Source organism: Lepidochelys kempii, chromosome 3, assembly GCF_965140265.1.
Source record: "Lepidochelys kempii isolate rLepKem1 chromosome 3, rLepKem1.hap2, whole genome shotgun sequence".
NCBI lineage: Eukaryota > Metazoa > Chordata > Testudines > Cheloniidae > Lepidochelys > Lepidochelys kempii.
In genome coordinates this window covers 40,628,883-40,641,996 of record NC_133258.1, presented here as the reverse complement: position 1 = coordinate 40,641,996, position 13,114 = coordinate 40,628,883, and the positions used below count along the sequence as shown (strand labels likewise).

At 40.5% G+C, this 13,114-nt stretch overlaps 2 protein-coding genes across 5 annotated transcripts in view; both read right to left on the bottom strand.

The window, feature by feature from the left end:
• Nucleotides 1–13,114, bottom strand: part of KBTBD11 (kelch repeat and BTB domain containing 11) — a 29,508-nt gene that overhangs the window by 8,226 nt on the left and 8,168 nt on the right. Inside the window, exon 1 of one of the 4 annotated variants that reach the window (XM_073336202.1) lies at nucleotides 6,723–6,785. The exons of the other annotated variants lie outside the window; for them this stretch is intronic. The gene's annotated coding sequence lies outside the window, so the exon portion shown is untranslated. Of the gene's footprint in view, nucleotides 1–6,722; nucleotides 6,786–13,114 lie in introns of those variants that run through there. 4 annotated transcript variants of the gene reach the window in all.
• Nucleotides 1–13,114, bottom strand: part of MYOM2 (myomesin 2) — a 174,925-nt gene that overhangs the window by 154,647 nt on the left and 7,164 nt on the right. Inside the window, exon 2 of the mRNA XM_073336199.1 lies at nucleotides 6,723–6,789. The gene's annotated coding sequence lies outside the window, so the exon portion shown is untranslated. The remainder of the gene's footprint in view (nucleotides 1–6,722; nucleotides 6,790–13,114) is intronic.

Sequence of the window (13,114 nt, the reverse complement as noted above, 5' to 3'; positions counted from 1 at the left end):
AGTTTTTTTTAAATCTTTGTTATATAAATGTAGAATTTTAGTAACAGCTTAACCGAGACTTTTTTAAAAAAGGATTTTCCTAGGTTTTGTTTAAGTTCCAATCACTGATAATGATCATATTGTCAATAAATTGTCTGTGTTTAATTTCACATTATATGGAGCTGCAGTACTGTCTCCATAATTTGTAACTAACTGTTTATTATAATTTTAACTTGACCACTTTCTACTTCCTCAATCATACACACTAATTTCTGCCCAAAATGTTCCGTATGGTTTCTTGCCAGTAGGGATTATTTATTTATGGATTTAGTAAAATTTGAGGTAACTCAAACAAGGCATTTTGGAAACATGAGTTTGAAAACTATTTTAATGTTAGACAAGCCTAACTTACTTTGACTTTCTTTCTTGAAAATATCATAACTCAAACACCACTTTGTCTGGAAACTCCAAATGTGAGGCTGCAGCTGGCAAACCCAGGCTGGCATGGATAATCCTTGTTTACATGACTAGTCTCATTTATTTTAACAAGATGTGTGTTAATAAAGACTATCATGTTCATAAGGGCTTGAAGGACTGGGCTTTCATTTTATTCTGTCCTCACCAAGGATTTGTGTTTCCTTTGAAGGCTTCTTAGAAAGATGGGAGATTAATATTAGAATTATTTGCTATGAATATTTGAACCTGTGAGAACTCCACAAAGTTTTAATGTAACTTGTACATTTTGATAGAATTTACAGATTTCAGAATCTCTGCATTTCAAGTATGGATATTTTGAAGTCTAGAGCTGAATTGGCCAGGCTTATGGACTTTATGAACATAGTTTGCAGATTCCTTAAATCCAGAGTTCATAGAATCATAGAATATCAGGGTTGGAAGGGACCCCAGAAGGTCATCTAGTCCAACCCCCTGCTCGAAGCAGGACCAATTCCCAGTTAAATCATCCCAGCCAGGGCTTTGTCAAGCCTGACCTTAAAAACCTCAAAGGAAGGAGATTCTACCACCTCCCTAGGTAACGCATTCCAGTGTTTCACCACCCTCTTAGTGAAAAAGTTTTTCCTAATATCCAATCTAAACCTCCCCCACTGCAACTTGAGACCATTACTCCTCGTTCTGTCATCTGCTACCATTGAGAACAGTCTAGAGCCATCCTCTTTGGAACCCCCTTTCAGGTAGTTGAAAGCAGCTATCAAATCCCCCCTCATTCTTCTCTTCTGCAGGCTAAACAATCCCAGCTCCCTCAGCCTCTCCTCATAACTCATGTGTTCCAGTCCCCTAATCATTTTTGTTGCCCTTCGCTGGACTCTCTCCAATTTATCCACATCCTTCTTGAAGTGTGGGGCCCAAAACTGGACACAGTACTCCAGATGAGGCCTCACCAATGTCGAATACAGGGGAACGATCACGTCCCTCGATCTGCTCGCTATGCCCCTACTTATACATCCCAAAATGCCATTGGCCTTCTTGGCAACAAGGGCACACTGCTGACTCATATCCAGCTTCTCGTCCACTGTCACCCCTAGGTCCTTTTCCGCAGAACTGCTGCCTAGCCATTCGGTCCCTAGTCTGTAGCTGTGCATTGGGTTCTTCCGTCCTAAGTACAGGACCCTGCACTTATCCTTATTGAACCTCATCAGATTTCTTTTGGCCCAATCCTCCAATTTGTCTAGGTCCTTCTGTATCCTATCCCTCCCCTCCAGCGTATCTACCACTCCTCCCAGTTTAGTATCATCCGCAAATTTGCTGAGAGTGCAATCCACACCATCCTCCAGATCATTTATGAAGATATTGAACAAAACCGGCCCCAGGACCGACCCTTGGGGCACTCCACTTGATACCGGCTGCCAACTAGAAATGGAGCCATTGATCACTACCCGTTGAGCCCGACAATCTAGCCAGCTTTCTACCCACCTTATAGTGCATTCATCCAGCCCATACTTCCTTAACTTGCTGACAAGAATACTGTGGGAGACCGTGTCAAAAGCTTTGCTAAAGTCAAGAAACAATACATCCACTGCTTTCCCTTCATCCACAGAACCAGTAATCTCATCATAAAAGGCGATTAGATTAGTCAGGCATGACCTTCCCTTGGTGAATCCATGCTGGCTGTTCCTGATCACTTTCCAGTGATCCAGTTGAACCAGTTGGTCCAGTTGAACCAGTTAGACTGGACTTTATTGCCTTCTGAAGTTTAGCTAAGCAACTCATCTTCTCTGTAGTTTTAATTAAAGAAGAGGAGCTTCTGCTGATCCCCAAATCCCTGGGCACTGGAGAGAAGCAGATTTTTTCTTCTTCCCTCTCTGCTCAACAACACACTAGATGCTCCCCTTCACTACCCTAAGCAGCAGCTGATCTATTACACATCTTTGTAACCTAGAGTGCAAATGAAGATTTGCTCTGATCCTCTTCATCTATTGAGAAATCTGGGGAACAGCAACAGACCCCAGTGGACCTGGACTTCTGCTGTTTCTCCCCAGGTTTTCTCCACACCGGAGAAGTGACATTGGTGAATAAATATAAGATACGTTGAGACATTCGTAATTCATTGTGAGCAGGGCATTTGATAACATGCTTCTATATACTCTTCAGTCTTCACAATATTAAATTCACTAGGTAGTTGTTTTGCTTTCTAACCCATCCCAACATAGCCATGATGCTAAATCAAGTTACACCCTAAATATGGCAAAGATCATACAGCAATTATGCTGTTAAAAAACTCTGAAAAGCATAGTCTTGAATGTAAGAAGGTTTTCAGATTTTTTTAAGCTAACAACATAACTGTCAATGGAGTACAATGAACAATCTAAATAAATGAGTGGAGCATTTTGCCCTGGATATGCATTGTCAATACTACCCCTTTATAGGTCCCTGCAGACCTATGGGGCATCAGCCCTTGGGCACCTTGGCTTAGGCATGCATTGTAGGTTCCTGAGTTGCTAAGGATGCAATGGCCTTAACACCTTTCTGGGTCCCAGTACACACACTACTAATTGCCTTCAATATCACAATCTGATATCAGACTCCCTGCCTTTGTGATCCACTCCTCCTAACTTCCCATCTTCTTGACCTACATCTGCCCTCAGCGGGATGGAAAAAGCAGTCAAAGATTGACCTTTAGCAGATTCCTCACACTATTACTGCTTAGTAGATTCATCACAACAGACTCCTTCAAAAAAGCTTTACAGTCACAAGTCTACTACTAGTTGCAAGTAAATAAAGAGAGGGGAAGTTAAAGGAAGAACTAAAATAATTAATATTGACTTTGATGCATGATTATGGGTTGAGTTTGAGAAGTGACTAGATAATGGTTACAAGCATCTACATATGGAAAAATGTGTTCCTGCTTGATACAACATCCAAAAAGAAAACAACCAAATATTGTGTCCAAGTTGTAGAAGATGCCATTCAGAGAAAATTATGACAGAAGTCTAATGTCACTTGCTGAGCCCTAAACCTTTCACATATTCACACACGTTTAGCTGGGATGTTCAGCTCACCATTGAAACCTTGTTAAAAAAGAGGAACCTAACAGTCCTAGCAAACATTGTGAGAGTTTAAAAAAACTAAAATCTTCAGTCTCTAAACTGAAAGGATTGATGCCCCAACTTCCCAATGACACTCGGTGAAACTTTCAGAAAAATTGTCTCTAGATTTATTTTAATTGAATGACTATCAGTATACTGAAATTTGTACTGAGCATGAGGAGGATTTCAATCAATCATAGCATACATTTTACATAACAAAAGACACACTAAACTAAAAACTTAAGTAAGAGATTTTGGATGGACTTGACAGATTAGGCTGATGACAGCTGTTGCAGTGGAAATCTGGTCTAATTAAAAACAAACTTGGAATCACACAAAGATAAAATTGGAAAACAATTCAGAGAAGTTATAGAACTTTTCCCTTAGCCAGCATGAGGGATCCCAAAATCATAGGTCGAGCATAGAACAAGAGGAAGCTGAAAAGCTGATGGAATGTAAAACTGTATTCTATCCTTGTCTTCCAGCATATAGTTTTGAAATCCAACTTTTTATGTCACATCATAAGTGATGAAGGAGGGTTTTTCATTTCAACAAAATCACCAAGAATTATGGAAATAATAGAAGATAGCTGAGTTCACAATTTTGCCAACTTTTAAAAGATCACCTTGGCTTCAATCAAATGTGTTTTTAGCACTTTTGGATTAGTTTGGTCAAAGCTTTCAAATGCAATAGGCGATGGAAAAGAAAGAAAGTTGTTTAGAAGTATTTTGGTATCTATGGGCTGATACAGGAGTAGTAGGCCTATCTCAGTAGTAGGCTGGGTCCTCTAATGTAGGAATTATATTAAATGGACTCAAACCAGTATTTATTAGGTTGGGTTTGGCCTAGGGTGATGTAATGACAGCATGTTAATGGACACTGGAACTGCCAACAACCATGAACTGAATCCACATGCTTGGCAGTGATACACTTGCATCATCCTGCATGTGTACCCATCAGTCTAGCAAACAGAGATAAGATAGCTTGATTAAAGACACTTAGACTGCAAGAGGGAGTTTTTGACAGAGGGAGAGGCCTTGTTCTAAGAGAGAGATGCTATAAGAACATATTATGGGTAATATTTCTTTGTACTGAACCCACATAGCTGTTCTTTCATAACATCCAACTAGATGAATGTTTCCAATTACCTTTTCTTTTCTCTACTTTTTGAGCTGTGCCAATGAACACAGATAATTCAGATTATCTCTTACATCAAGATCCACTCTATGCCAAGGAGCTGGTTACAGTTTTCTGATTCACAACCCGAATCAGCTTCAGCCTATCCCCAGAATAAATCAGAACAGCATTTGCGCTTCTTAAGCTGCTCTATTTTACATTGGCTAGCTGTGGTCCACAATGGACCATACAGAGACTTGGAAGAGTGTACATGCTGTCTACCCCGCTCCAACATATCTTTAATGCCAGGATGGGAAACAGTGAGTGATTGGCATAGCATCTTGCTATGCCAGCTTTACACCAGCTGAATGCTGTTCTAGGCTGGGGGAATTCTCAGTTAGATAGTTTTGCAGAGCTTTGCAGATCTCCTTCCCCAAGCTGTTTTGCAGGAAAGCTAATGAAAGCCAGTGTGGCCATAGGGAGAGCTAAAGGGTGCTAGGCCATTGTACAACTGTCAGTCTTTCATGGAACTTGTGAGCTACACTAACTACAGTAGTCGGTCTTGTAAGTTCCATGATCTGCTTCTCATGGAACCAACAAGCTCTGCAGATATGCTCCATTGTTATTCCTAACTTGTATTAGTCCTCTCAGAGAAATTATAATATTTGCAAACCTCTCTGTGAAGTTCAACTCTAGCCTCTAACTTATAACTCCTGAATTTTCCATTCAGACTTATTAAAAGTAGTCCTATGCATTAGTGCTTATTGAGGGCTATTGTATAAACAAACTTGATGTTGTCCATGCAAACCACTTCAAACAAACAAACAAAAAAAGAAAAACAACTATTGTTTTTAAGTTTATATCCTAAAAAATTGTTTGTTTGATTAACCTCAAACTTTTGGGGAAAAAAAACAATTTGTCCTCTAGTGACAGACCCATGAGAAATTTCAGAACGAAAGGAGCTTTTTTTTTTTTGAAAATTGGGGGTGCTCAAAATTGGCCTTATAATGGAAATTTACTAATTTGCCCTTACTACAGGATGTGTTTCATAGAGTTCACAGCATCGTATCCTCTCTCAAGTTGCTTATAAAGCTTCTTCATGACCTCTCCCAGTTTTATATTTTCAGAGCTCTTAATAGAAATGCATTCTTTCATCTAACAACTCATTTTTTCCATACAACCTTAATAAAGAAAATAAACTTTCATAAAAAATTCTCCTCTGACTAGAAGACAACACATGATAAATTTCATATAGCTAGGAGCGCTTCCTCAGAAATTCAAGAGGAAAGGGTAGGGGTTATGGCAAAAACTGGTCTTATAATAGAAATATTGTCAAAAAGGTAACTATGGAATCACTAATATGGCTGCACTATGAAAGAAAAAAAATATTGACCATTCATAGTGGCCATAAAAAATACAGGCTTTCCTAAATACCATGTTAATGGGGATAAAAATTCTTACAAGGAAGATATTTTATTGAGTTCCTTTTCATATAAACTCTTCAAAAAGTGCGTAGGAAGGCAAAACATCTCTTAAGAGCTCTCACACCATACAGGAAATAATACACCTACGGAACTGAAAAGCTAACAATTTTAAATGCAAATACTGTCTTAATATAATTTAAAAGAAAAAATGTCTAACACAAAGAGCATAGCAGAAACAAGATTTTTTTAAAAGACTACAGCACGTGATGGGAAAACCCTAGAGCTGCCATTTGTGTCACAAAAGTAATAAAGAGCAGAATACGAAGGCAGAGCAATAGGACACTGAATCTGTTAAAGAGCCTCTTATCTGAAATCATTGCAAGCTCCAGGAGTGACTGCCTTGCAGTTCTACATGTACAATATGGTTACACATAGATAAATTTAAGTCTGGTCATTATTACTTTTTAACCATGTCCGCACATGGTTACCAAAAATCATGTTAGATGACACAAAGCTGGATGCACTATAGTGACATTATAGGGCCATAGTGGATAAGCAACTCAACATGAGCACCCAGTGCAATGCTGTGGCAAAAAGGGCTAATGTGAGCTATGGATGTATAAACAGGATATAATGAGTAGGAGTATGGAGGTGATTTTACCTCTGCTCAGAGGTGAAATCCAGCATTGGTGAGACTGATAATGGGCTACTGCATCCAGTTCTGGTGCCTGCATTTAAAAAAAAAGGAGTTGAAAAATTGAAGAGGGTTCAGAAAAGAGCCACAAAAATGATTCAAGGTGCTGGAGAAAATGCTTTACAGTGATAGACTTAGTGATCCATCTGTTTAGTTTATCAGAAAGAAGACAGAGAGGTGACTTGATTACCTTGTACAAGTACTTTAATGGGTATAAAATATTGGGCATTAGGGGTTTTTTTTATAATCTGGGCCTAACAAGAACCCATTGTTCAGCTAGAAGCTGAAGCCAAAACAAATTCAAATGAGAAACTAGGCACAACGTTCTAACAGTGAGGGAACAAATTACCAAGGAAGTGGTGACTTCTCCATCTCTTGATGTTTTCAAATCAAAACAGGTCCTTTTTTGGAATGCATGATTTAGGCAGACACAAGCTATTAGGCTCAATCCAGGGGAAAAGGTAAAATTTAATGGCCTGTGCTATCAGACTAGATGAGCTAGCGATTTAAACTCTATTAATCTATGTAGATCAGAACAGTCTATGTTTGGTGTAAGTATCAGCTAACTGTGATGGAACATTCAACTTTGGAGTTTAAATCACAGCTGACATGAAACTGAGTACGTAAAGTTCTGGTCAACGCTGTCCATTAAACAGTGTTAACACCTAACTAGGTGTTACCATATTTGAACTAGGATTCAAACTAGGGTTACCATATTTGAACATTCAAAAAAGAGGACTCTCCATGGGAGGGGGGAGAGGGAGAGAATTTGCTCGTGCTGCCCCCATTCCAACCACCCCTTCCCCAATGTCCCTGCCCCAACCCCGCCTCCTCCCTGCCCCATTGGAACCCTTCCCCAAATCCCCCCCCGGCCCCGCCTCCTCCCCTGAGCATGCTGCATTCCCCGTCCTCCCCCTTCCCTCCCAGCCACGTGAAACAGCTATTTCGCAGCACAAGTGCAGGAGCTAGGGGGGAAAAGCAGGCACTCTCGAGTGATCCACATTCACCTTCTTTCTTGAATGATCAACTCTTCTTTGGGGAAAAATAATAATGGCAAAATCCTGGACGTTTTTAGATATTTAAAAATTCGTCTCGGACAGCGATTTAAGAACCAAAAAGTCGGATATAGCCGGGAAAATTCGGACATATGGTAATCCTAGTTCAGACAAGGTAAAATTTCACAGTATAGACAAGGTCTAAGAGAGCCATTTTGATAAAGTTAGGACCACAATACAGCAGGAGCAGAATTTTTCACTAAAATGTGTGAAAGAGAAATCCAGCAAATCAGCAGATTTCTTGCAGCCTTAAAAAAAAAAATTCTTAGAGATTCTGGAAACTCAAGTAAGAGCCGTGCGATTGGTTGTGCTTCTTAGGACTGAAGGAGCAACCAACCTTATTGCATTCTTGAAAAAGTAGACCCCTACGCCCTCATATAGCAGATAAGCCAGTGATCTAGAGAACTGTGCTCCATAGTTACTGTTAAGGCAAGATTTTTCCCTTGACATACCTATAGAAAGAGTACAGATTAAAAAGGTGAGCAGAATCTGAGAACTCTGACAAAGCACAGGAAGAACTATGATATTTACTGTCACAGAAATGCATCACAAAGAGACATTCTGGGCAGGTGCTAAGAAAATGAAAGATATTCCTTAAGAAAACCTACAATATTTGGTGTTTCCCAGCCTTAAAAGCAGGAACATAGGCTAAAAGGAAAGATGTTCCTAATACAAAAGCTTTTGAAGAAGGGGACAGTGAAGCAGCAATAATCTTCCCAGCCAAACTCTGGGACTCAGAAAAGGAACTTGTTTTTTAAATCAGATACTGATTGGCTCAGTGATTTCTGGGAAAACAAAATAAGGGATGCCAAACCAGGACAGAAATCACAGAGACCTATAGTCTTGTATCTTCTATCCCCTTCTCTGAGATCATGGGTTCATTCTGTGCTATTTTACAGAAATATTTTTCAAACACAAGGTTTCCAAGCTTTTTTCACTGCAGTTAAAATAATCTGTGGGTTCTAATTAAGTTTACATAATAATTCCAGATTTCTACAGATATTTCCTCTCCAAGAATTTTAGCTCTGAAGAAAGCTGTACTGATTTAGATGGAAAACGGAAAAACAAAGGCATTCAGTAAATAAAGTTCTGGGGAAGGCTGAACGGTAGGCTTTGGGGGTGGTGAGTGAAAGTGTTTTTTTATTCTTTGATTTAATGGCTGAGCTAACTTGTTAACTGTATAAGATTTTTTTTCCCCTGATGGGTGGGGTTTTTTTTAAGTGGTGTAAGTCTAACTCTTAGGGTACCTAGATCTTTCATATGAGGATTTTTGTATTATTGTTTAAATAAATGAATAAATAAAAATAAATAAGAGCTCAGCATTAATGCTGCACAGAGAGGGGAGAATTAGTTGGGCTGTGGCCCCTTTGTGGTGGTAAAGGAGCCACAAAGAGGACATGAGCCTCTCGAGGGGGCTCACTACAGGTATCCCAGAGCAGCTATACCAGCAATCATAAACTCATAGAATTGGAAGGGACCTTGAGAGGTCATCTAGTCCAGTCCCCTGCAGTCATGGCAGGACTAAGTATTATCTAGACCAGTGGCGGGCAACCTGTGGCCCGTCAGGGTAATCCGCTGGCGGGCCGCGAGATAGTTTGTTTACATTGACCATCCGCAGGCATGGCCGCCTGCAGTTTCCAGTGGCACTGATCTAGACAATTCCTGACAGGTGTTTATCTAACCTTCTCTTAAAAATTACCAATGATGGAGATTCCACAACCTCCCTAGGTAATTTATTCCAGCACTGACAGTTAGGAAGTTTTTCCTAATGTCCAATCTAAACCTCCCTTGCTGCAATTTAAGCCCGTTGCTTCTTGTCCTATCCTCAGCAGTTAAGAAGAAATTTTTCTCCCTCCTCCTTGTAACAACCATTTATGTACTTGAAAACGGTTATCACGTCCCCTCTCAGTCTTCTCATTTCCAGTCTAAACAAACCCAATTTTTTCAATCTGCCCTCATAGGTCATGTTTTCTAGACCCTTAATCATTTTTGTTGCTCTTCTCTGGACTTCCTCCAATTTGTCCACATCTTTCCTGAAATGTGGTGCCCAGAACACACAATACTGGACACAATACTCCAGTTGAGGCCTAATCGTGGCGGAGTAGAGCAGAAGAATTACTTCTTGTGTCTTGCTTACAACACTCCGGCTAATACATCCCAGAATGATGTTTGGGTTTTTGCAACAATGTTACACTGTTGACTCATATTTAGCTTGTGGTCCACTATGACCCTCAGATTCCTTTCCGCAGTACTCCTTTTTAGGCAGTCATATCCCATTTTGTATGTGTGCAACTGATTGTTCCATCCAAATGCAAAGTGGAGTACTTTGCATTTGTCCTTATTGAATTTCATCCTATTTACTTCAGACCATTTCTCCAGATCATTTTGAATTATAATCCTATCCTCAAAAGCACTTGCAACCCCTCACAGTTTAGTATCGTCCGCAAACTTTATAAGTGTACTCTCTAAGCCATTATCTAAATCATTGATGAAGATATTGAACAGAACCAGATCCAGAACTGATCCCTGTGGGACCCCACTCGTTATAGCCTTCCAGCATGACTCTGAACCACTGATAACTACTCTCGGGGAACGATTTTCCAACCAGTTTTGCACCCACCTTATAATAGCTCCATCTAGGTTGCATTTCCCTAGTTTGTTTATGAGAAGGTCATGTGAGACAGTATCAAAACTTTATATTAAAGTCAAGATATACCATGTCTACCACTTCCCACCCCCTACATCCACAAGGCTTGTTACCCTGTCAAAGAAAGCTATCAGGTTGGTTTGACACAATTTGTTCTTGACAAATCCATGCTGACTGTTACTTATCACCTTATTATCTTCTAGATGTTTGCAAATTGATTGCTTTATTACTTGCTCCATTATCTTTCCGGGTACAGAAGTTAAGCTGACTGGCCTGTAATTTCCAGGATTGCCCTTATTTCCTTTTTTATAGATTGGCACTATATTTGCCCTTTTCTATCTTCTGGAATCTCTCCTGTCTTCCATGACTTTTCACAGATAATCACTAATAGCTCGGAAATCTGCTCAGTCAGCTGATCCTAACTCATTTTCACTGGCATTCACTATGTTAGATGTCAATCACCACCAACATTCTTGGTGAAAACCAAAACAAAGAAGTCATTAAGCACCTCTGCCATTTCCACATTTTCTGTTGTTTTCGCTCCTTATTGAGTAACGGACATACCCAATCCTTGGCCTTCCTCTTGCTTCTAATGTATTTGTAGAATGTTTTCTTGTTACCCTTTATGTATCTAGCTAGTTTCATCTTGTTTTGTGCCTTGGCCTTTCTAATTTTGTCCCTACATACTTGTGTCATTTGTTTATATTCATTCTTTGTAGTTTGACCTAGTTTCCACTTTTTGTAGGACTCTTTTTTGAGTTTCAGATCATTGAAGATCTCCTGGTTAAGCAAGGGTGGTCTCTTGCCACACTTCCTATAAGGTGGATAGAAAGCTGGCTAGATTGTCGGGCTCAACGGGTAGTGATCAATGGCTCCATGTGTAGTTGACTGCCGGTATCAAGTGGAGTGCCCCAAGGGTCCTCGGGCCGGTTTTGTTCAATATCTTCATTAATGATCTGGAGGATGGCATGAACTGCACCCTCAGCAAGTTTGCAGATGACATTAAACCGGGAGGAGAGGTAGATATGCTGGAGGGTAGGGATAGGACATAGAGGGCCCTAGACAAATTAGAGGATTGGGCCAAAAGAAATCTGATGACGTTCAACAAGGACAAGTGCAGAGTCCTGCACTTAGGACGGAAGAATCCCATGCACCACTACAGACTAGGGACCAAATGGCTCGGCAGCAGTTCTGCAGAAAAGGACCTACGAGTGACAGTGGACGAGAAGCTGGATATGAGTCAACAGTGTGCCCTTGTTGCCAAGAAGGCCAATGGCATTTTGGGATGTATAAGTAGGGGCACTGCCAGCAGATCAAGGGACGTGATTGTTCCCCTCTATTCGACATTGGTGAGGCCTCATCTGGAGTACCGTGTCCAGTTTGGGGCCCCACACTACAAGAAAGATGTAAAAAAGTTGGAAAGCATCCAGCAGAGGGCAACAAAAACGATTAGGGAACTAGAACACATGACTTATGAGTAGAGGCTGAGGGAACTGGGGATGTTTAGTCTGTGGAAGAGAAGAATGAGGGGGGATTTGATAGCTGCTTTCAACTACCTGAAAGGGGGTTCCAAAGAGGATGGATGTAGACTGTTCCCTGTGCTAGCAGATGACAGAACGAGAAGTAATGGTTTCAAGTTGCAGTGGGGGAGGTTTAGGTTGGATATTAGGAAAAACTTTTTCACTAGGAGGGTGGTGAAACACTGGAATGCGTTACCTAGGGCGGTGGTGGAATCTCCTTCCTTAGAAGTTTTTAAGGTCAGGCTTGACAAAGCCCTGGCTGGGATGATTTAGTTGGGGATTGGTCCTGCTTTGAGCAGGGGGTTGGACTAGATGACCTCCTGAGGTCCCTTCCAACCCTGATATTCTATGATTCTATCTTTCCTGCACAGTGGGATAGGTTGCTCTTGTGCCCTTAATAAGGTCTCTTTAAAAAACTGCCAACTGTCTTCAGTTGTTTCAATGTGTGGCCTCAACTCACCTCCACAGGAGGCATTAGTGCAGGACACATTCTGAGGTGGGTCATAGGTAAACTGGGGAGTGGTTAGGGCATTTATAAGGGCTATTGCAACAGGGGTGCAAATTAAACTGGCCTAATTGCACTGGGTGCCTAACTAGTCCCCCAAATCAACTGCTCTCAATACCTGTGTTGGCCTTAGTTCTAGTTCAGAGGTGAATCTGGGCCTAAGGGACCAATCCCACACTTGGAAAATTAAAGGGTCTTCTTACCATGTGTTAAAAAATCTTATGACTAACAGAACCCCCGAGTTTACTCGTCATCCTGAGCTTTAGAAATTCTAGATCTGTGTTTAATATCTCACTATCGGAAGGTATTCTATGCATGGAAATATACATAGTCTTCCAGCATGTAGTACTTTTTGTACCACTCTAAGCCTCATATCTAGGCCAGGGATCATGACTTCTTATGTGTTTGCTCAGTGTCTAGCACAGTAGTGTTCTGATCCCAATTGGGTCCTATAGGTCCCGCTGCAATACAAACAATAAGTAACAATACATAATGAACAATAAAAAAAAAGGAAATTTACCAGTATGAAATGCTACAATGTGTCCATTTTTTCTTGCCTTATGAACATAGGGCATCATGTCATTTTGTTATAAATGTACTAAACCAGTAATACTCAGACTGCGGCTCACGAG